We start from the raw sequence: 25,285 nt of genomic DNA, 5'->3' as shown, positions 1-25,285 counted from the left end.
AGGCAAAAAATGTCCCTTCTTATGACTTCTGGTCAACAATGTACTAGAGATTCTATTCAGTGCAATAGGGTAACAAAAAAATATATATGTATCTAGATTGGAAGTGAAAAGTAAAACTGTATTTATAGACAATCTGATTGTTTCTGTAGAAAAAAGTAAGGAACCTGTAAAAAATACTAGTGAGTTTAGCAAGGCTGCATAATACAAGACCAATATATAAAAATCAGTTGTTTTCCTATATCTTAAAAACAAGCAATCTGAAATTGACATTTAAGGGCTGGCCGAGTGGCTTGGGACACCTGCTCTGAGCAGCAGGGCCTGGGTTCGGATCCCACATGAGGGCCAGTGACGCTGCGCCCTCTGCAGCTAAGATGACGAACAACAGCTCGACCTGGAGCTGGGCTGCCGTGAGTCACCAGTGACGGCGTAGGCTGCAGTGGGGCTGGCTGGCAGCTAGCGTGAGCTTTCATGAGCTGCCATGAGCCATGAGTGGCCGTCCAATGGCCGGCAAGCAACTGCCTCACCCGGGAAGAGTGCAATGATAATACCAACATGGGCCAGTGAAGCCACGTCCTCCACAACTAGACTGAAGAACAAAAGGACAGCAACTTGTCTGTTCCCCTCCCCCCAATTCCCCATTGTTGTTCCCCTCCTCCAATTCCCCAATAAAATCTTTAAAAATAAATAAACAAGTAAAAAATAAAATACCATTTAAAATAACATCAAATTATGAAATTGTTGGAGATAAGTTTGTCAAAACATATGCAAGATCTGAAAACCACAAAACAAATGGAAAGAGGCACCACCATGCTCAGGGACGGAAAGCTCAATATTATTAAGGTATCAATTCTCCTCCACTGGCTCTAAGATTAACTGCAATCTCCAACCACCCTCCCTCCCTGACCGACCCACTAGAAAATCTGCACATCTTTTGGTAGAAATTCACACGCTAATTCTAAAATTCATTCAAATGAATCTGATCTTTAAAATCCATAATTATTTTGAAAAAGAACGAATTTGGAGACATAAAACCTAATTTCAAAATTTATTATAAGGTAGCAGTAATTGAGACAATGTGCTATTGGCGTGAAGATAGAGAAACAGAAGGTCTGACAATTAAGTTCACAAACTCTTCCTAGGAAAAGTGCTACTTACCTCACTGCTGAATATCACTACGGTCGCCTTCGAAGTACTCCCCTTGGGAAACTATGCACTGTCACCAGTGCCTAGTCCGTCCATCAAAGCAATTTTGGAACTCTTTTTCTGGAATGGCCATCAGAGCTGTCATTGTATTACCCTTGATGTCCTCAGTATCATCAAAATGTCTTCCTTTCAGTATTTCCTTTACCTTTGGGTAAATAAAGTCATTGGGGGCCAGATCAGGTGAGCAGGGCGGGTGTTCCAACACAGTTATCTGTTTACTGGCTAAAAACTCCCTCACAGACAGTGCCGTGTGAGCTGGTGCACTGTCGTGATGCTAGAGCCATGAATTGTTGGTGAAAAGTTCCGATCGTCTAACTTTTTCATGCAGCCTTTTCAGCACTTCCAACTAGTAAACTTGGTTAACTGTTTGTCCAGTTGGTACAAATTCATAATGAATAATCCTGATATCAAAAAAGGTTAACAACATCATTGCAACAAGTTCATTGTCTGACCTCGTACTTCAACAGAACAGAAAAAAATGTCTGGAAACAGACCCACACATGTATGGTCAATTGACATGTGTGACTGGGTGATTCAGTGGGGAAAGGAGAGCCCGCACTGAGTGGTGATGGACAGCAGGTCAGCCACATGCAAACGGATGAACTTGGACCCATACCTTGTAACTAATACATTCACCAATATGAATCATGGACCAAATGTAAATTGTTTTTCAATTTCTAGAAGGAAACAGAAAAAATATTTGTGATCTTGGACTAGGCACTTTTTTAAAAAAAATCCAACAGTAAAAGCATAATTCCTAAATTGGTAGGTAGTATTCAGATGGTGAGTGGCCTAGGCGCCACTGGAGGTGGTGATGAGAAAAGAAATTAAGCCAAATCTTTATAAAAATCTGTTTTGATTCCCCCACTGTTATCCTTGGCTAACTGCTGCATGCACTTTATTACTGGAAATTGGCAGCAACATCCCAACACTGACACTGATTCTGAGGGCATCAGAAGCGGGCGGGAAGGCCCTGGGAGGTGGTGGGACAGTGTGCAGTTCTCTGGGTGTCTGCCCCTTCACCACCTCCCCTTCAGACCGCAGAGCTGCGATTTATTTCTCCCTAATGGCTTAAAGGGAGCGTGATCGGGAAATTTGCCTGATATTGAGCAAAATTAAAATACAGTAACTGAGACTTCCAGGGTGGACTCAGAAACAGCACCCAGTAATATGTTCTTTTTTTTTTTTTTTTTTTTTAAAGATTTTTTTATTGGGGAATTGGGGGGATGGGAACAGTGCTGGGGAATTGGGGGAAGGGGAACAGACAAGTTGCTGTCCTTTTGTTCTTCAATCTAGTTGTGGAGGATGTTGCTTCACTGGCCCAAGTTGGCACCATCATTGCGCTCTTCTCTGGCGAGGCAGATCAGTCGCCGGCTTCTGGACGGCCGCTCACTGCGGCTGCTGGCTGCTCACGCTGGCTGCTGGCCGCTCACGGTAGCCCATGGCAATCCACTGCCACAGGGACTGCAGCCCACGCCATCGCCGGCGACTCATGGCAGCCCAGCTCCAGGTTGAGCTGTTGTTCAGCATCTTAGCTGTGGAGGGCAGTGTCACTGGCCCTCATATGTGGGATCCGAACCGGGGCCCTCTGGCATCCCAAGCGAGTTCTTAACCATCACGCCACTCGGCCGGCCCAGTAATATGTTCTTATAAGCCCTTGAGCTGAGAATGATTTTTATGTTTTTAAAGGGTTATAAACAAACAAGACAAACCAAAGCATATGTGACAGAGACGGCGTGGTCTGCAGTCTAAAATATTTACTATCTGGCCTTCTGTAGAACCAGGCTGCCAGTCCTTGGCCTAAATAATACAATTAATGAATCTCAGTCAATACAGTAAAAAACATTTCACATTAATGATGAAACTTCTTGGCAACCCAGGAAGAGAAGGGAACTTTTTAACTTTGTAAAGTTTTTATATAAAAAACATCTATTACAGATGTTAAGCATGATAGAGAAAATAGCAGTAAGTTCAGGAGCCAGAGAAAAAGCACATCATCACTGAGAGGATTTGACACGATACTGGAATTGCAGGTCTAGGCCATAACGAAAGAAAAAAGAGGTGTAAGCATTAGAAGGGAAGAGATAATTTCTTATTTACAGATTATTTGATTATCTATCAGGAAAAAAGGTAGAATAGACTACTTGAACACATACTAGTTCAACAAATTTGTTGATATAAATTAATTACTTAGTATTTTTCTGCACACCAGCAATAACCATTAAACATAATAAAAATAAAATACCATAAGTAAAAATAAGATTAAATAGTAAGAAAAACTAAGAAGTATGGTAAACATTATCTAAATCTAACATTCATAAGACATCTGTTGAGAAAAACTTTAATTTGGAGAAAAAAATTTAATTTCATGCTCTTGGATGAGTTATAAAATATCAATTTCTATCAATAAATTAATTCATATATGTAATGTTTTTAGGGTTTTTTTTCTTTTTTGAGCAAAACAATAAATTTTCTCTATATTTGTTATCCCAAGGCAATTCTTACCTTGAGCCACAGGCGACCCATTGGGGACGTCCTTCACAGCACTGTTTGTGGAGCGGGGAGCTGGAGGTACCCTGGTTCTGTTGCTAGAGGAGAAGGCAAGTGGGTGGGAGAGGGGGAGACGCTGTGTTCCTGAAGCACCACGCAGGAGGCAGAGGCGCAGCGCGGAGAGCACTCCATGACACGCACGACTTTAAAGATACGTGCTGAGGGGGAAATAAGTGGTAAAGATGAGAGCAGACAAAATGAAGTGTGCAAGACACCGCCACGCTCATAGCTTCAAATGCAAACACAACACAAGACTACAAATTTTGCAGCAACACGAGAAACAGAAGTAATCACGTCCTTTCCCGCTGGCCTGTGACCCCGCCAGTCCCCCACCGCGCTGCCTCCTCCACGCCCTGTGTGTACCCTTCCCTGCACCGGCAGTGGTGGCTGCTGCACGCTCTCTCACGTTCCATACGTGCTTATCATCTGCTCCATTCACTGCTTCACTAGCACAGCCTACGTTTTAATATTTAAGTCCCTTATATTATATAATGGCATATATATCTCTGCTTCCTCTATCATTTTGGCTTCTAGTAATATTACCTATGAGAAACCATGTCTTCGTAATACATTCTTTTCATTGTTAAAAATGTAGTGGTAATGTTACAGCAGTATCTTCCATAACAATGAAAGCACCTTGATAATTTAAAGTAATCTCTACAGATAATGCTTTTTGCATATTTAAGAAGAATGGGTTAACAGTATAAAGAGCATTGTATCAATAAATAACACGATTTATCCAGGATAACCAGATCGCACTCTAAATTCTATACTAACACCTAATAGAAACAGCTTAATATCTCCATGGGTCTGTTGTTTTCACTGTAAATTATGATGAATTTTAGAGCTCTTAAATCATTGGTTTTAATTGGTATCTGCGATTCTGGCAGCTCAGCATATCCTTCTAATTGCAGCAACAAGTAACCGAGATGTAGCATTCTACCGTGGTCCTAAGAAAGGACTGGAGAGCATCCAAATTTAAACTTTTTCATTATTCATGAATAGAATGAGGAGATAAAATTATTCCCAAGTCAGGAAAATATTTGAGGTTCAGGAAGGCAGAATTTCACCCACAGTCATCTGAATTTCTTGACTATGAGTGCAGAACAAGAAACAGACTTGGAACAACACCCAAGGGTGCCTCTAAGCAACCCAGGAATATATTCTAAGGGTTTCCAGTTAATAGTTCCATTCTTGGACCTCTAGTAAACAAGCAGATAGTAGATGCACCCTCTCCCCTTAAGCAATCTCAAAACTTAATAGTTTTATTGAGTATTTAGTGCTCCTATCAGGGAAAAAAACACTATATAATCAAGTAAAAGATTACACCAAACATAAATATAGTGAATTGCTTTAGACAAAGCACAGACTCTCTAGGAACCCGAGGGGCTAATTTTTCTTAAAAGAATTATTGATTTGTCTGTACCTATCAAATCTGGACACTGTGAGCCCAGCAGCTTCCCACAAATCAGATAACCATTCTACCTACTACCCATGCAAAGAGATTAACTATAATCGAAGAGAAATTTTAACATATTGAAATGACTGCATAATAGTAAGCACCGTTTTCCAAATCCTATTACTGAACAGACAATAGTCTGGAAGCCTTTGTATTACTTTTGTAAATAATAGCAAAGAATCTTCCATTCACATCAATTGTTTTTTTAGATTGAAGGACTAAAATGCGAGATGAATGTCTAAAAAATATTTCAGTGAAAGAACAATATATTTTGGTGTACTAAACAGACTTGAGCAACTTGAATGTGACCTTCGTTAAAAGCTGTTAAAGGGATGGTGGTGGGGGAAATCTTAAAAATTAGTCTTAAGTAACAAAGAACAGCCCATTATTCAGCTCAACCAAATACAGGAAAATACCATTTTATTTTTATTTATTGAATTTCTAGCTGAAGATTTAAAAAACTGAAATAAATATATTTAGAACACTTTCCAAATATTGGTCTGATGAATGGAATTTTGACAGCAAAGCAAACTGATCCGTAAGCTCCATAAACCCTTGATTCATGAGCTTGTCTTGAGCTAACACGACGAGCAGAAGGTATTACCATCATACTGTGTGGGATGACGCCGATTCCACTCCGGAAGTTTCCTGATTTTTCACACGTAGATGGAAAAGTTAGAGACTGAGGAGATAAATGAGAGAAAGCGCCACTCAGCTTTTGGAATGTGGGTCTATCACACTGCTGAGCTCACCGCTCCGTAATGAGATGCGGCACGTTACATTCTGCAGAGACCTCTCTCTTATCCACTGCTTTCTAAGATGATGGTCTTCCTGCTCGTGAACACTGCCAGCTGAAGGCGCAGAAAAGGAGGATTGCAGGTGTACTGACCTGGACAAGTTCTGTGTTCTGAAGGGAGGAGCTGTTAAAAACTTGGCGACATTAAAATCATGGTAGCTCTTTCCCTACCCTGAAGCAACACACTGGTTTTCCCATTCCCGGGGTGGGAGAAGGCCAACAACGGTCCTCTCTTCTCATCCACCGTGTGTTGAGATGCCAGCCCACACACCCCACCGAGATGAAAACCGAAGCGTGTCAAGGTGATCCTGTCCTCATTCTCCTAACTCCACACCCCCAAAGTCGACCACAGTGGATGTTCCTGGGGAAAGGGATGGGTGGATTCATTTTTGCCTGAGAAATGTGTCTGGACAGACATGAGTTGGGCTGTCTCCCAGGTTTCTGCTTATCCCCCGTCTGTCATGAGTGGCCATGTGCCTGTTCATAGCACAGCCACACTAAGGGAGGTTGTCCAGTTCGTGCCACTGGGTGGCTTAGCACAAATACAGCACAGTCAGATGAAACGACCACAAGGTAGAGCCCTCTCTCCTATTAAGATTTTACAGGCAGATGAAAGTTAAAGTTAATTCCTCTGTCAGATTATAGTAAAAAGAAATAAAACCTCAGATATAAAAGTGTGGTCGCTTTGATTTTTCTCATTGCCAGCAAACAAATTCCAACTCAGGGACTCGCTTGATTTGTGCTTCGTCTCCCAGCACCCATGTCCTGAGTCACCCACCAGCATGTGGAACACCCAAGGTTGGATTAACCCAAACTCAGCTCTCACAATGCCCCATTTTGCAACATCTGAAATGGTTAACACAAACTATGAGACTATTGCAAAACTAGTCATCCAGCCAAAATCTCAAAAATGCAAGTTCTCATCAGAAACAATTTCAAACAAAACAAGGGCACCGGCCAGGAATTCCACTCAACTGGTTTATGTCAAAACAGAAGATGCATTGTCCCAATAGCAGAGCCACCTCTGATGCTCTGGGTCTGGGGCCCAACTTGTGACAACAGCCTGTCTCCCCATCTGTCCCCCATGCTCTGCGTAGGCTCACTCACAGGCAAGCCTTCCAACATGGTAGCGTTCAAGTTCATGACACCCTTCAAGGGAGCATTTCCAGAAAAAAAGAGTTCTGCTCTTTCAATGAGTTAAAACAGAAAAAAGAAAAAAAAACACCTTACGATTTAGCCTCATTGTACTGACATGTCACATACTCATCAAAGATCAGAGCAGAAATGTGATGTTTTGTGGGAAAATGAGGGGGTGGGGTGGAGAAAAGATTAAAAGAAAAATCTTCTTGCTTTAACCTTATCCAGGTGTCAGTCTGTGTATACTAGCTGTCCAGAATACGTAACACAAATTCAACAGGGGGGAAGTTCTGTTAAACAATTAATTTTACTGCCACGAGTTTCCACCACACCCTGCAGAGTCTGTGCTTTTGCTGCTGATCGTCATCATCTCTGCTTCTGGTGGCCCAGTAAGAGTTAACATGGCCTCTGCCATGGGCTTTGCTCCCAGATCTCGTGGTAGCCAAAGCCCTTTGCTCCGCTGTCAGCATTTCTCAAATTCCCACAATGTGAGAAGCGATATTTGAAGCAAGGACTTCTGTCCTGTGTTCATCCCCCAACACTGCCTTCCCTCCTTTCTTTAAGGACCTTCCGGGGGCATTGCAAATTCCTTGCTCCCCTATTTCTGGCTATAGTGAGACCTGACTTTCAACAAACAGTCAAATTGTTTTCTTAGCTTCAAGAAATGGGAGAGAGAGGGGAAGACAAGAAAAAGAAAAAGAAGAAACCCAGCTATAAACACTGAAATAAAAGAAAAAGCTACAAACTCAGACTGCCAATCCCAAACCACACACTAATTCCAGGAATTAACAATCCAGATGCCAAAAATCTTTTCACACTTAATCCCAGAGATGTCTCTGGGCCTGGCAACCCTGCTTAAGAAAAGTCGTTTTTAAAAGTGTTTTGAGGTGAGTTTAGTCACCAGCAAGAGCCGTTTCTCCCGTCTGCAGGCCCACGACGAAGATAAGTATTTGTCTCTCAACCTCACTTCAAGGTCCCACATAAGCCACCGCTCCCTGCAAACCAGGCGCCGCTGTCATGTGTCCCTCAAGTCCCTGCTCTCCTGGTGTTTTACTCCCACACTGGACAGCGAGGAGGTGGGAGCTGGGCTTGGCTCCTACGTATTCCGATGGCTCTGGAATGTCGCAGTCGCGGTGTCACGCAAGTGACAGGTGCCTCTGAGAGTGCACCTCCGAGGGGGACCGTGAGGCCTGGCGTCCGACGAGGGTCAGGAATGGAGGCGCCGCCCAGGCCGCCTGGAGAGGGGCCTTCCTGTCGTCGGGGCCCCCTTGTTACCGCAGCAAAGCCGCCCGGTGCCTGTGCCTTCCCGGCAACAGTCAGGCAAGTCCTGAGGCCACCGCTTAACCCCAGGAGCTGACGGGTGGCACCAGACTTTGCAGAGTTTCGCGCAGCCACACCGCGATGTGAGCCGCGGGGCGGGACGTGTGGTTTGCGGCGCCGACACCAGACCCCGGTCTTTCTGAGCCGACCCGCGGGCCCAGGCGCCCCGGGCAGGGCGACCCCGGGCAGGAGCCGAGCTCCGCCGCCGCAAGGGCTGGACGTCGGTCCCGCTGAACGGCGTCGCGGGCGGCAGGGCCCGCCTCAGGCTTCCGGCCGCGCCCGCAGCCGCGGGAGGAGCGTCCCCCCGGGAGGCTCGGGGTCCTCGTCCGGGGACGCGCGCTGAGCGCAGCGGCGCCCGAGCCCCTGAACGGAGAGGGACCGGGGCGGGCGCGGGGCGTCTGTCTGGCTCCCACGCGCGCTTCCCATCGCCCGGCCTCCCCCGCGCCGCGCACGGCCCGCAGGGCTCCCCACGGCCGCGAGGCCCCACGCACGGCAGCCGCCGCCGGGCCCCTCCTCGCTGCCTTCGGAGCCGGTCCGCGCCACGCTGCGGGCAACGGGCGGGCGCGGGAGGCTGGAGGGCGGACCTCCGCGGAAAACCCGGCCGAGGGCTCCCCACGCACGGGGAAACCGAGGCGCGCAGACGCGAAGGGAATACGCGTGGAGCCCGCAGGAGCGAGTGAAGAAGGAGGGGGGGACCAGGGCGGGGGGGCGGACCCGTGGGAGGAGGGTGGGGGGCGCCCTAAACGTGGCCTCGTGGAGCCGGGGCGTCCCACGCTCAGGCTGCGGGACCGGCGGCGGCGCAGCCCCACGGCCGGAGCGCACTGCGCGCGGAGCAGAAGCCACAGGCCGTTTCTTGGGCACACGAGCACCAGAATCTCCCGCGCGTGGGATCGTGGGCTAGTCGGGGACGCTCGCCGGTGTCGGTTTATTTATTGGAAAACAGCTCCTCAGGGAGCCCGCGCGCAGCCGACGATGCGGGGCCGGCGGCCCACGCCCACTCCCACAGCCCGCGCCCGCGCCCGTGCCCTTTCCTGCGAGGAGGCCCCTTTGCAGCCTGCCTGTTCCACCAGCCGTGGGCTTTGCGCCCCTCGGGCAGGAGTGTTTCCTTATTCATATTTAAATACCTGAGATGGAGTGTGTCACCCTCATAAACACAGAACCATAAAAACTGTTTACATTTGTCCTGCTTTAAAAAGTAAATATGCCAGTCTGCATTTTTTTCTTTAACCACCAGCTCTCCTAAGCAGCTGTGGGAACCTCGAAAAGCATGTCATCTCTGCAGTGTTCTTTCCCAAGAAACTGGCGGTCCCTTTGAACAAACAAGTGACATTCTGTGCCAGGTGCAAGTGCTCTGAGTCATTAAAACCACAGTGAGCTTGAAGCACTTCAAACTTAAAAGGACTGGGAAACACAAGAGCAAAATCCACAGAATCTAGGCTCACCACAGATATTTAGCAATGCTTCAACAAGTAATGACTGAAGAAACCGAAATGCAGTGCTACTCCTGGTCCTAAGCCCTGGCCACTAGAATTCTGTCAACAGGCAGTCGGGTTTCATTGTCACAGACATTTTTATGTGCGTTCCACATCTGCGTTTACCATCAAACCACCATCACTGAGTTTAGTCGTGATGGGCTTTCATCAGATGATCAGGAAAATGTCCATGAACAAAGCCTCATGTGCCCTAAAAAGCCAGGCTGGGAGTAGGGCAGCCCTTCGGCGCGGCTTTTCCCTGGTTCTAAGATGCAGCTCGGAGCCCGTTCCATTGCAGCTGGAGAGCAAGCAAAGGCAGAAGTGCCGTTCTTGTCTGCGCAACCTCACACCCCTGGTCACAAGCAAAGATGTACAGAAAACCCAGAATGACTAAAAATATTTCAAGTACTTAATTTGTGGTCATTCCATCTTTTGATTAGATTAGCACTATCCAAAAATGGCTAGGAGTAAAATGTATTCCCTTCCTGTGTTTTCAGATGTTATCAACGAAGATTTACTTCGTTAAGGTCCAAATAGATGAATTAAATTTTTAGGTTATTTGGTGAAAATCATTGCTTATTACCTTATACTCTTTGGTAGATACATTTTCCCTGAAACAAGAAAAGTATTTGCTTTATAGTAATTATAATATTGTCCAAAGCTACTCCTATTTTCCAGAAAAAGTTATTAGCATACTGTAGAACTAATGTTCTCAGGATCAGACTTTGGAAAATGCTGGCCAAGTTATAAGATGGACGATCTCGTCTGTGGTATAAAAGGTCCACCAAGGATGTGCTTCTAGCTCTTTGCATGGCCTCATAGTGCCCTAACTGGTAACAGCCACACCGCCCTGAGACAAGCCTGTCTGTACTTCACAGACATGAGCGCTCATCCTGTTTCTCTGTGATGTGTGTGTGAGTCCGCTGGGGCTGCCACAGCAAACTGCCACAGCCTGGGGGCTTAAACACAAGTCGTTTGCTTCTCACAGCTCTGGAGGTTAGAAGTCTAAGATCAAGGTGTGGGCAGGTGGCCCTCTCCTGAGGCCTGTCTCCTGGGCTTCTCGCTAAGTCCTGGCCTGGAGCTGCGGACTGAAGTCCCCCAAGGACCATCAGAAGCAGAGCTGACGGTCCAGATTCCCAGCGTGGGCCCCCATGAAGCAATGCCGTTCCCCCGAGACGGCACCCAATACTTGGCTAGATGTCAGAGCAGATGTGGGGAGAAGCCACACACTCAGTAACCAAGATAAACAGCATTTTAATGCAGTATTTTTAAAATTCAAAATTCCTTTTAAAAGCATGATGAACAAAATAACAAAATTTTAAATAAATACAAGGTCTGACTCTGCACACGCTGGACCCTGCCTCATTCAACTCATGAGTTGAATGTTGGACTCCAAAGCTACAGAACTGCCAATAATATATTTGTGTTGTGTTAAGCCACTAAGTTTGTGGTAATTTGTTAAAGTAGTGATAGATACATAAATAATACAAATAAAAGCAATGTATAATCTATAGATGTAGCTATGGTAAATATAAGCAATAGAAATGGAAATAATATTGACTACAGATCTTGTACAATGCCGTGGTCAATCCCAAATAAATACAAAATATGACCCTGAGACAGTAAGCTAGCTAACCTTGCTAAGAGGAGTAAGGCTTCCCAACACGAAATAATTAGAAGATAGTACAAATTATTACATAACTAGGTGCTCACTTGTTTGGTTCAGAGGAAATACAGTAAGACCAGAGCAAGATGTGTTTAAAAGTCAGTGTCAGCCTGTCGACTGGGTAAGGTTTCCCCTCCAGGGGCAAGTGAGTGCCATATGGGACACATGACAAAGAGTTCCTTATAACATGACTGTGAAGAAGAACTGGTACTAAAAGGAAATTGTGGATTCTCATTTCTTTGCCATTCTTTCAGGTCATAGATGAAGAGCAGTTTATCTCAAAACAGACAACTTGCTTTGTTTGAAGGTGGGAGTAGAGTCTGTAACCGTGTTTGGACTCAGCAGGAAGTGGCGCCATGTTCGGTCAGAGACGTGTGCTAGGTCGCAGGAAAGAGGACAGCTTTCCATGCTGAGTCGGCCATTACCAGGGCTCATATCCAGCCAGCATGTATCAGTGGTAGGATATGGAGCTGCAATGACCTGTATCAACTGTTCGGGTAAACAAAACATGGCTCCCTAAAGCCTCAGCAGTAGCTTCTACCCGGAGGCCCTGACCCACTCCTAGTCCAGCAGCTATAGGATTAATGTGTGGTGCGGTGATCACAGTTGTTGTTCAGTATTTTGAACATTACTCTGCATATTAAGTGAAAATAGAGTGATATTAAATGAGTTTTCAAAGTCTGTTTGAATCCTGTGTTTATTCAATACCTAGAACAAATATATTCTCTCTCTCTCCTCTCTCTCTCTCTCTCTCTCTCTCTCTCTCTCTCTCTCTCTCTCTCTCTTTCTCTCTCTCTCTCTGTCTCTCCCTCTCTCTCTCGGTTAAAAGGATATACTGATTTATGTTTATAGATATAATTTATTTGGAATCCAATCAAGAAGTAGCTGTATTACATTTACTTCTCAGGAAACGCCTATTACTCACCAGCTTGGAAAGTTCTTGGTACAAGCAGTCTATAAATGCTGAGCGATGACCTCACAACAGTGGCAGAAGTTGACAGATGCAGGCCACTGAGCTTTCTCAAGCCAAAGAGCACAGTTTCTTGGCATACTTTGAAAAAATTCTAAACATGGCATTTTCCATGGAGAAAGCAATGAGAATGGAATGTCTTTTCTGTTACCACCATCTATGAAAAGAATCCAGGGTTTCTTACTAACATGTTTTGTTGTGGTTGCCAGACACAACACCAGCATGTGGAGGACAGAGAAGCAGACAGTTCAAATTATCCTACACAACAGAAGTTTCAGGAGCCATCTCTATCAGTCGTGGTGCTGGCAGAGGTGGGACTCTACTTTAGTCCTGACATACAAAGCACTCAGCTCAGGAAACTGCACCGTACCAGCGCCAGCTGCTGCTCTCATCCATGGCTTTGTCCATGACTTTGTCTGTGAGTCATGGCTGACAGGCTGAAGTGGCCAAAACTTGCCATTTTTTATGGAAAGTGGACAGCTTGCCAGGAGCCTACTTCACTTTCCTAGAATGGTTCGCGCTCTCTCTCCCAAGCCTATGCAGAATCTACCTTGCAAGGTAGCACGTTCACTTTTGGAGGTGATAGATATGTTTATGACATAGATTCTGATGACGGTTTCTCAGGTATATGCTTATTTCCGAACTCATCATGTTGTATATATTAAATATGTACAGCTTTTTGTATGTTCATGCCTCAATAAAGTGGTTTTTAAAAAGGCAGACATAAAATCATAAAATAATGGAAGATTAGACCATGAAAAAAATTCATCAAGTTATTTTGTACAATTCAAGAAACTGATTCTGAAGTTGAAATGAAGAGGCAAAAGACCCAGAATAACCAACACAACATTGAAAGAGAAGAACAAAGTTGGAGAGCTGACCCTATTTGACTCCAAGATTTATTATAAAGCTACAGTGACCAAGACACAGTGTAGTAGTGACAAAAGAACACACAAATAGATCAGTGAAATTGGATAGAGGGTTCAGAAATAGACCCACATAAATAAAGCGAACTGATCTTTGACAAAGGAGCAAAGGCAACACAATGGAGAAAGATGGTCTTTTCAATAAATGGTGCTGGGACAACTAGGCATCCATGTGCAGAAAAATGAATCTAGAGTCAGACCTCACACCCTTCACAGAAATGAACTCAAAATGGATCATAGGCCTAAATGTAAAATGCAAAACTGTAAAATTCCCAAGACAACATAGGAGGAAATCTAGGTGACGCTGCATATGGTGATGGCTTTTACCTACAACACCAAAAGCACAATTTGTGAAAGAAAGAATTAGTAAGTTGGACTTCATTAAAATTAAAAACTTCTGCAATATGAAACACTGTCTGTTTACTCACAAATGAATAAAAAGACAAGCCAAAGGCTGGGAGAAAATATTTACAAATGACATATCTGATAAATGACAGGTATCCAAAACATACAAAGAACTCAAAATTCAACAATAAGAAAATGACAACTGATGAGAAAATGGGCAAAAAATACCACTCTAAAATACAAAGTATGTTTTATAAAGTGCATCAAGCAAAAAAAAAAAAAAAAAGTATGTCAGAATCTTGAATCCATTTAAAGAAACGAAAAGTGACAGAGAAAGAATAAAGGTAAAATAAATTTATTTTTATTACTCAATTGATCTAAAAGATAACTGTCTATAACAGTAGCAATGTATTAGGTGATTATAGCATATGGGTGCGTGAAATGAATGACAGCATTGTCACAGGGATGAGAGGAAGGAAGTGGAAATGCTCTATTATAAGTCACCTATACTACATGTGAAGTAATAATACCATGTTATTTAAAAGTGAATTTAGATTACATAAAAATGTGTAATTTAAACTCGAAGGTGACTGCTAACACTTTTTTAAAAGAAGTATAATTGGTACATTCAGAGGGGAGACAGGTGGAATCATGTAAAAATGTTCAATTAAAACTACAGAAGGCAGAAAAAGTGGAGAAAAAGGAAAATAAATTCCATAAATACAAAACAATTCAAACATGGTAGACAGTAATTCAGTTGTATAACAATATCCATTTTAAAGATGAAATGGTCTATATATACCAATTAAAAGAGACTGTCAGAGTGAATAAAAAAATAAATCCAATCCAACTGTATGTTGTCTACATAAATCTCACTGAATATAAAGATTCATATAGGATAAAATAAAAGACGCAAGGACAGCGTGTCATACTAACACTAATGGAAAGAAAGCCAAAGTAGCTCTATTAACTTCAGACAAAGCAGACTTCAGAATAAGGAGCGTCACCATGTAGAAGAGTGGTGTCACACAATGGTAACGGGGCAATTCTCCAGGAAGACCTAACCAGAAGTAAGTTAAAATGCATGACCGAGTGAACAATGGGAGGTAATGGTTTGGGGATAAAGGGGCTTAATTCACAAAGCTCTCAAGAGCCCTCTTGAATCCACCGAAAGGAAAGGAATGATGCAAAGGCTGCGAGGACTCACTCCTTTCAGTACATGGACCTGTCTGGACAAAGTCTAATTTGGGGGCCCTTAGTTTCACAAGTTCTTTATGGACTCACATCTTGAGTCATGCTTAGTTTGTCCAAGAAACCCTCCTGACCTTATTTAGAAATAGGGCAATATTAGCTACCACTCAAAGTTATGAGCTCTCAGAGAAGGAAGTATGCCAAGCATAACACATTCTTCTACCAGTTCACACCTGAATCAAATATTTAGTTCCAATGTTTGCTTATAAATGTCTTATTTACATTAGATACTTACACTGCTTTTCTTCTATGGTTTTCAAAGAGACATCACCAAGAGGTTAAGAAGGTAAATAATATGCAATTGTTCAAATAAAAAAATCTTTGTCAGACCACATTCCTTGGTAAAACTACAAACTTAAAATTTTGCCAGAGAATAGAGGTTCTTGTTATTCAATATTTAAGCTGGGAAGTCTGTGTTAATCAATAGTTAAGCTGTAGCCATGTTTCGCAAACCAATTAAATCTTCACAACCACTTTTTATTCCAGCTGCCACATCCAAGCAAATACTCATGTTAGAAGATAAAAACTATCACACAATAAGAGTTCCTAAAGCACCGTGGACAACCTCCTACAGCCGCAGTGTATAGGACATGCTCTTTTGGCCTAAGCTCAAGGAGAAGTCTAACATGCCTCCTCACAGGAGGAGGAAGAGGCGTGAGTCAGCACTGCCAGGAAAGAGACATACGTGCTTTGTGTGGGCTGTAGTTTCTACAGCTGTCAGTGCAGCATGTTTTCATAAGGAGAAAATGTATTCCCTAAACTTTTCAACATTTATGGAGGAGTGTGCAAAAGGCATAGAAAGAAAACAGTATAGCAGGAGAAACACAGTCCCGGTGAACTGTTTTTTCTCTATTTTATTTATAGATAGATAGATAGATAGATAGATAGATAGATAGATAGATAGAGATAGATAGGCGGCCAAATCAATTCGAGACTTATGAAATTGATTAAATAGGATAAGTCAGCGCTTCCTGTCTTTTTTGTTCATTCTTCATCTGGGAGGTCATTCACGTGGTTGCATAATATCACATTTTTAGCACAATTTAAGTATCTCTTATTTTTTTCTCTCTGAGCACACTCAACCAAGGATCCATAAAACTTTTATTCTTGGAATTTCCCTCAGGGTCCTATTAAAATCCCTGAGTAAGGCTTCCCAGTTCTCACTTTGCTGCCTCAGCCAGGCTGGTGTGCACGTCCCCACTCATCTCAGGCTGCGGTCCTCAGAGATGAGTTCATCCCTGCATATCGTCTGCTCATCCTCTCCAGATCCGCTCAGGGGCTCCGGGTGCAGGGGGCTGGCTGCACCAGGCCAAGAACCACAGTAGCAGAGGCTTAATTAACAGCCTGCACACTTCAGGGCAAGACAGAGGCACAGGCCCTGAGCCAGTGGCAAGGTCACGACGCTTTCCCACGTAGATGAACCCTGAGCCCAGCCCCTTCAGAGCGCCAGAACACCCTGCAGACCTGAGGTCAACCCCCCAGCTGAAGACACATGGAGGGACAGACGCTGGGCCCGCGTAATAGAACGTAAACTCCTAGAAATGTCCTAAGCACAGTCTTTTCTGTTCCACAGAATAATTCTTCTTCTGAAGCAGTACCGTAACACCTGTGTCATCACATTCAAGCCAAGTGATGCTGGAGAAAGACTCACTTTCCCGCCTGAAATCAATATGCACCTTTTTCTGCCTGGAAACATTTACATGAGGTTTGTTTAAAATGGAAAGTTTCTCTGTGTTGCATCTCTCTGGAAACATGGATTCCCAAGGTCACTGGGAAGGAAAGTAGCAACGCTTTCCACTGGAGCATTCTCAGGTCTGCCTGCGGGGCCCAACCCCTCTGAGGGACACAGCGACACATACTGCTCCAGAGCCTGCGGTGCTTTCAGCTTTCAAGTCTTCCCCACTGAGAAATGTAGACCATTTTTTTAAAATTCTGGGCTAGAAAGCATGTGAGTGACACCATACTGTCCTGTCTACCCCAGCACTGGGCCTGAGTATTTGGACATTTTTCCTGATTTACTAGTTCCCTAAGTTCTCAGAGTTCCACCTCTCCCCCCAGAAAACACACACACAAAGCACCTTTGACACAGGGTTGAAAGCCCATTTTGGCTGCACAATCCCCTTCAATTTCTTCCAGAGCGTCCAGAGCTGCTTGTGAAGATGGGATCTGATCTGGGTCCCTTATACTAGAATCCTTAGATGGGAACGCCCAATATATCTATTTTTCTGTGTATATCACCCATTGTGCCTCACATGTTTAGTACACGTTCAATAAATCTTAGTAGAAAAGAAAAAAGGGAGGTGGAGGGAGAAAGGGAGGGGGGAGGAAGGCTGGCCGGGTGCACACTCACGGCTCCGTAAATGTTTACGTGAGTATAAATGGCTCAGTACAAAGTTCATCCATTGGAAAATGTAAATTATCTTGAGATTAAGCCACTTGAAAAGGGTGAGACCAGTATATGAGCAGAAATTATTAAATTCCAAGTCACATGTTTGAAATGCATAGTTTAAAAATTAATCAAGGAAAGACAATGAAATCCAAGAAAGTATATGAAGAGTAAAAACGTAAGTTGTGCCTTAAAGGACAGATGAGTGGTGATTTTTAATCACTCTTTATATTACAGGGATAAGAGGTGGGGTTGGGGGAAGAAAAGTGACAACGTTTTTGTAAACAAAGGCCAGGAGCAGAAGTACGCAGACAACGCCCCCCAGGACGCCCCGGGCCACCTCCTGCTCTCCGGCTCTAATAGAGAGCTCACCAGTCTGGGTGGACACGTGCCATGCCCGTTCTCCAGAGCCTGAAGTCACAGGCTTAGGAATTCATAGCCTTTTCCCTGCCACAAACCTGCCAACAGTATCATCAATCACTGTCATCTGGGCAATGACACAATAACTGTTCTTCGGTTCAGCTGAGACTGATAATATACCTCCCATATCTAGCGATGAAGAGTGAGAGCAGTGGTTTATGGATGGAGGTCCCTGGGCATTTGTTCGAGCACCCACAGTGATGCCCTGTGCACTCAATCTTCTGGGAACTGTGGGAAGATGTGCGAGGCCATGCATCCCACTGAGCAGAGCCACAAGCTCTTGTTAAACGTGGACCTGTGGTCTAATTTCTGCAATAAGAAGTGGTTCTCTAGCAACATTCCACGTGCAGAAAGCAAGGTGGATGGAAGGAAATGAAGTACAATAGAATCCACCGGGGAGACTGCTCATGTGCACAAGAGTGTGGAGAAAAACAATGAGAGCATCTTAAGTATTGTATCTTCGTTAGATTAAAGTGACAACACAGAAATCAGGAGACTAGATTTGAACAAAGGTGTGAACTTGGAGATACAGTTCATTAGAAGGACTGTAAAACCAACACTCGAAACTCTATTGTCAGAGAGAAAATGAGGGAAAGACATACACTGCTTTAGCATAATCTCTGTCTATCATTTATCATTTTTTATCTATAATTTTGACTTCCTCCTTTCGGGTGTTGCTTTACTTCTCAAAGATGCCAGCCTTTTTAAATCTTAGAGGAAAAATGACTAATTATGATGTTAAAAACTGCCTTATTGGTTGTATTTATTTTATATTCACTCTAGATCTTAGTTAAAAGGAATAAATATATAGATCATTTGACTGTATATACTTTAGACCAATATAGCTATATTTTTCCACATTTTATTGAAGACTAATACATATACAGAAAAGTGCATTTTTGTAAATTACTTGATGAAATGGACAGAAATCAAGAAATGGTCCAAAGTATTCTTCAATAAATGTGTCTTAATTACTCAAAAGATGAAAACGTCCAACCTTCTACGTCATTGATGACAGTAAACGCTACATTGGCTCGCAAAGCTGCTGAACTTGCATGGAGCCTTCACCATATTTTATCTCAGAATCGCCTCCATTAAATGTACTTTTTGTTCAAGTTGCTGCAGCAAACCAGTGAATGCTGTCCTTGTTGAATTAGAAAAACCTCACAGAACCAAACCTCTGACTGTATCGGTTATGTGCATCTGCATAACAGCGTCACCGTGACTGCAGCTGGAAGCTGCAGGCTATTATCAGAGCATCTGTGGGTGAGGAACCCAGGCGTGGTGTGGCCAGGTCCCCTACAAGATCGCCATGTGTCAGGCAGGACTGGGCTCTCGGCTGGAGTCGCCCAGGGTCCGCTCCTGAGCTCAGGAAGCTCCTGGCAGAGCTCAGTGTCCTGCAGGCATCAGGCCGAGGGCCTCAGCTGTGAGCTGGCTGTAGGCCTCCGCCTGCCCTCAGCTCCTTGCTGTGGTCCTGGTCACATGGCACCTGGAAACATGGCCCCCTGTTCCCTCAGAGCCAGCAAAGGATGAAGGCTCTTAGCAAGACGTCCATTATAATCTGACATAACAACCATGCATGTCCTGTCACCATTAACAGAGTCTGTGGTTAGAAGCAAGTCCGAGTGTTTCTAATTGAGAGAAATTTAAAACTTGAAAAGCCTACGATTGAATCCCCCAAACATGCCTACGGACATGGCTGGGAAAGACTAAACCGGCTGTGATAACTAACTGTTTCCCAAATCTCAGTGGCTTCAAAAAAATGCTAATTTTTCACTTACACCAAATGTTCATAACAGGGTAATTAGGAATGTAATCAGAGTCAAAATCTGCTCGACAGCCACACAATACAGAATAATACTTCTGTCCAAATTCAGGAAATACAACTGTGAAAAATCATCTTTCAAGTAAGGTAATTTGTGAATAATTTTTAATTAAATTAAATTTATTTTTAATTAAATAAACATCATGTAAATATTAAACCTCACTTTACATCTCTCAAATGAAGCAACTTACCAACGATTTTGAGGAACCCGCCTATTGCATAAAATTAGTCAAATACATCATGAACAGTACTTTTGGTAACCAACATTGAGTCATGCAAATCTCCTGAGGTCTTTTAAAAAAGATGAATGTGAAATGAATAACTTAATTGATTTAAAAAAAGAAAGACCTGGTAAAAGAACAGAATTCTTAAGATGGCTATATTCTGTCCTGCCTTATGCAACAGGGGTTGCTGGATGGCCACCAGATTTCTTTCAACATGAAAAGTGTGATTGTGTAGCTTTAAAAAATAATGCAATTAGAATGGACTTCTAGAAATAAATATTGCTTCTCTTACACAAAAAGATGACGCACATTTCTGTCCGACATGAAAGAATTATGCTGTCAAACAGTCATTTGAGAAACTACCGTATTTCCCCATGTATAAGATGCACCCTTTTTCTAAAAATTTGGGGTCTAAAAACTTGGTGCATCTTATACAATGGTTGTAGATTTTTTTTACTTGCATTTCCTGCAAGTTATTAGGAGTTGTATGAATTTTATGATGAATAAAACTTGAGTTCAATAACATTATGTAATATATTTTTTTCAAATTTCAGGCCCCAAAATTAAGGTGCATCTTATACATGGGGAAATACGGCACATCTTCATTTTGTTAAGTGACTGCCTGTCTTTGGGCATATCACCTATACAATTTCCAAGCACTGAACAAAATTATGTAATAAATAATTATAAACTTGATAGAACTCCTCCCTAATGTAAATCTGTTCAGGCAAAGACTAAAAATAGTACTTAATACACTTTATCTAGACAGATTAATCACATTAAAAAGTTTAAAATATAAACGATTTTATAAATTTTAATGAAGGAATGTTATGGAGTTATAATTTACAGGAAATACCTACATAAAATTTAATGTTTCTGAAAATATTTTAGGTTCTAGTTTTATCTTTTAAAGACCTACTTGAAAGTAGCATATAGTCTGTGATTAATTGCCAGGCAGTAGTGTTTCTGGTTTATTAATTATCACAGCACCATTTTGTCTTTGCCAAAGTAATTAAGTTTACAACTTAATCTTCAGCATAACACCATGTGATGACTAAGGCTTAACAAACAGACAACTTTATACAAAATGTGTATGCTTGAGATTTTCTTAAATAGGTAAAGCCATAGGACTGGATGGGAACTGAAGAAAGAAGGGGGATATTGAACTATAAGGAGAAATTAGAGGTCATGTGAAGGAGACTACTCTGGCAAAGAACATGATGAGAAGTGTCCATAAAAAATTACATATTCACATGTAAAAGAATGAAACTGTGCCCTTACCTTATAGCACTCAGAAAAACTAGCTCGAAATGGATTAAAGACTTAAATATAAGACCTGAAACCATGCAACTCCTAGAAGAAAACACACAAAAAAAAGCTCCTTCATGTGGGTCTTGGCGATGCTTTTTTTAGAAATCACAACTAAAGCACAAGCAACAAAATAAAAAATAAACAAGCGGGGCTACATCAGATTGACAAGCTTCTGCTCAGCAAAGGAAACCATGAACAAAGTGACAAGACAACCTACAGAATGGGAAAAATATTTGCAAACCATCTTCTGATAAGGGGTTAATATCCAAAATGTATACATAACTCAATAGAAAAAAATCAAATAACCCCATTAAAAAGTGGGCAAAAAACCCAAACAGACATTTTTCCAAAAAAGATACACGAAAGGACAACAGGTGCATGAAAAAATGCTCGGCATCACTAATCATCAGGGAGATGCAAATCAGAACCACAGCGAGACATCGCCTCACACCTGTCAGAATGGCCATCACCAAACAGACAAGAGGCAGCAACTGCTGGTGAGGACAAGGAGAAAGGGAAGCCTCAAGCAGGTAGGAATGGAAATCGTATAGTCACTGTGGAAAACAGTGTGGAGGGTCCTCAAAAATTAAAAATAGAACTACCTTATGATCTGGCAATCCGTCTTCTGGGAATATAGCCAAAGGAAATGAAAACACAGACTGGAAAAGACCCCTCCACCCCATGTTGAGTGCAGCATTGTTAACAAGGGACAAGACACGGAAGCAACCTAGGTGTCCGTGAATGTGTGGATGGATACGGAAGTTGTGGTCCATACATACGAGGGAATATTTTTCAGCCATTAAAAATGAGGAAGTCCTGCTACTTTTGGCAACATAGATGGACCTAGGAGGTATTAAGCTGAGTGAAATAAGTCAGACAAAGACAATACCATGTGATCTCACTTGTATGTGGAATCTAAAACACACACACACACACACACACACACACACACACACACACATACGAACAAAAACCCCAATTCACAGAAAAAGAGATCGGATTTGTGGTTAAAGGTGCAAACTTCCAGTTACAAGGTAAATAGTGCTGAAGATGCCATGTACAGCATGATGGCTGCAGTTAACACTGCTGTGTGGCATGCAGAAAAGTTAGGACAGCAACTCCTATGAGTTCTCATCACAAGGACATTTTCTAACTTGCAGAGAACCGACAGCAAGAACAGCTTCTCAGGCCGTTCAAATCCTTTGCTTTGGAACACTATAATGAATGAAGCACTTTCACCCACAATGAAAAACGGTAACTAGGTCATCTACCCTAGAAAGTACAACAGTCATCTGAAGGGTGATGTTTCCAAACGCATTAAATTTGACTGGCTGAGAGAATAACATCTTGGGAAAGCTCCAATGTCATAGACATTCACGGTGCAGCCTCAACATTCAGCCCAGAAAATACACCGAGGAATTCGGACCGGGTTTCCTGACCACATGGCTGCGGCTTTCCTATGCCTTGTACAAATATGGGAGTCTGTTTTGCTACTGGTGGTGAACTGCCAGAACGTCTCCAGCAAACGAACAGGATGGGACTAGAACACAGCAGAAGTTAGCTTCTCAACACCCTTTTCTTGAAATGAGTAACTAAATGGATAAATTAACGTGATAAGAAAAACAGGTGTGTGGTATTAGGGGGAGGTGAGCAATTTTAAGTATTGATTTGCCTATATTGTCACATGTATCCAAAAATGATCTCGTTTAATACTTACCACAGCCCTGTGACATTTGTTAAGCACAATTTATAGAGCAGGAAACAAAAAACTAAACAGTTAAATGATTTGCGCTCGGTGACGCTGTGCCTTAATCTGAAGGTGAGACTGAAACCTGTCTGTCCACCCTTGAAGTGCGTGCTCATTTCCATAAGCAACAGAAAGGAGGAGTCCTGTGAGACATGCCGACGCCCGAAGCTTCCCACCTTTTGTCAGATGGAAACCCACCTTTACAAATGATGGTTTAGACTCAGGCGAACGAGTCAATCCTGACGGTCCTTCCTATCTTTCAAAAATGTCTACTTTTTACATGGCAGAGTCAGTTTTTGGATGTTCTCTGAAGAGGCCTGAGAAAAGGAAGAAAGGCTGCCAGCTGACCTGCCCCAACTCCTTTGGGAGGAATCACAACGGCCTCGGACACTTGACGGATGGTCTTTGCCTGGACGGTGAGCTCTGAAAGCAGCCACACCTCTTTGTTCCCTGTATTTTGTTTGAAAAGGAAACATAAAAGGGAATAGAAAAATCTCATTCCTTGGTGTTTTTCTGGAACTCGGAAGCACTGACAGAAGCATTTGTGTCCTCACAAAACCAGACGCAATGTCAGGTGTCAAGTGTTTGGAAATGACAGCTGGAGGTGAGGACAATCACTGATCAGGGCTTCCTGTCAGGAAAGAGGGTGGCAGCTGACATGGAAGGCGGGCTTTGACCTGATTAACTTCAGAGTATGTGCATGTTCGTCCTGCCCAAGTTGGCGTCTGATTATGCTGTTTGTGAAGAGCTCGGTTGCTTTCATCCTGTTCTAGAAGCACGTTTTCTCCACTGGAGCTCCTGTGTGGAGCAGGTGACACCGGCTGAGCCCCACCAGGACCCAGGACCTCTGGTGATGGACACAGAGTCTGCACACCACAGGCAGCCACTCTGCCCTCGGGAGCTCACAGTCTAGGAGGGAGACAGGTGACACGCAAAATGAGTAAGTGAAACATGTCCTGTGTTAGACAGCAGAAGTGCCAGGCAGAGAGGAAAATGGAAGGGATGCAAAGGGCTGGGGTTGACATTTTAGGAAAAGGAGCTCAGGGAGGACTCCCCTGAGAAAATGATGTTTTAATACAGAAAGCGGGAATGGGGACATTGAGGAAAGGGAACCCCAAGTTACGTAACAGCAGGTGCAGATGGGGACGTGTGACTTGCCTCGTAGATGGGTGACAGGTTACATTTACAAGCAGTCCCGTCTGAAGGATCTGGATTGTACCAGTGAGAACACAGTAAATACGTGTTGTGCTAACTACAAGTACAGATGTTTAGGCAAGTTTTCTTTGTTGCAAGTAGCTTAAATGTTTAAACAAGCTTAAGTTTTAAAAAAATCAAGAAAGAACGTATTGGGAGACCACTGGAGTATTTCAAGAAACCAAGAGAAACAGGGCCACAACAATTGCAATATGGAAGCAGAATGAACAGCCAAATGGGGACATGGACTGGTCACCCCAGAAGGCAGGTCATCCTTTAGACACACTGTCACCCAGAGCAGCCTCTCTTCTACCTAATAGTGTCCTGGGTGACCTCGCTCTCGGCTCCCTTCTCCACGGCCACGTCAGGACCAGTGGCCTCCCTCCCAGGCCCTGTGCAGTGGACGGGCCTGCATTTCCAGTCGGGCGCCTGGCCCCGAGTGTCACCTCCGCTTCCTGGGACACCAGTCAGCGGCCTCACTCTCAGTCCTGTTTATTCAATAACCACCATGTGTCCTGATTGTAATGTTTTAGTAAATGGATGGGGGCTAATGATTGTGTTCTGCTTGGAATTAACCCTTAAAAACGAGACCACTCCGGGTGGAAGCCGAGAGAGAACGAGAGGAGGACTGAGGGTGTCATCTTGGGGAATACCTACGTGAGCGGGTAGGAGGGAGACAGGTTGAGAGGGAGGAGAACCCCAAGAGGAAAAATCACCACAGAAAGTAACCGAAGCCACAGTTACAAAAGAACATGGACGTCAGCCGTGTCCTCTGATAGACACAAAGGTCAGTCACACAGAAGTGACCACCAAGCTGGTGACAGGGTTCTCTGATGACCTGTAAGGAGAACCGGGTTTGGCACGATTACAGGCCACTGCGAATGGTGTGAAGTGAACAGGGACAACGCAGACGTGGAAGCCCACCACTTTCTGAAAACGGGGCTTACTTCTTAAACCCGCTGTACTACAGACCATAATCCTTCTGACACTCCGTTTCTTTCAAACATGACTGCAGCCTAACGGCAGGAAGTGTCTGTAGTTCATGGACGAATGCCACACACAGCTAATCAATCCTGACAGCGA

General features: G+C 43.5%; 1 long non-coding RNA gene across 1 annotated transcript; it reads right to left on the bottom strand.

The window, feature by feature from the left end:
* Positions 1–2,795: 2,795 nt before the first annotated feature.
* On the bottom strand, positions 2,796–8,955 carry LOC109390273 (uncharacterized). Its single transcript, XR_002125540.1, has 3 exons — positions 5,817–8,955; positions 3,709–3,911; positions 2,796–3,238 (listed from the first exon to the last, which is right to left on the bottom strand). It is a non-coding gene; the product is annotated as an uncharacterized LOC109390273 (long non-coding RNA).
* Between the last annotated feature and the right edge of the window lie 16,330 nt (positions 8,956–25,285).

Source organism: Hipposideros armiger, unplaced genomic scaffold (genome assembly GCF_001890085.2).
Source record: "Hipposideros armiger isolate ML-2016 unplaced genomic scaffold, ASM189008v1 scaffold_262, whole genome shotgun sequence".
NCBI lineage: Eukaryota > Metazoa > Chordata > Mammalia > Chiroptera > Hipposideridae > Hipposideros > Hipposideros armiger.
This window is presented reverse-complemented; position numbering and strand designations above follow the sequence as displayed.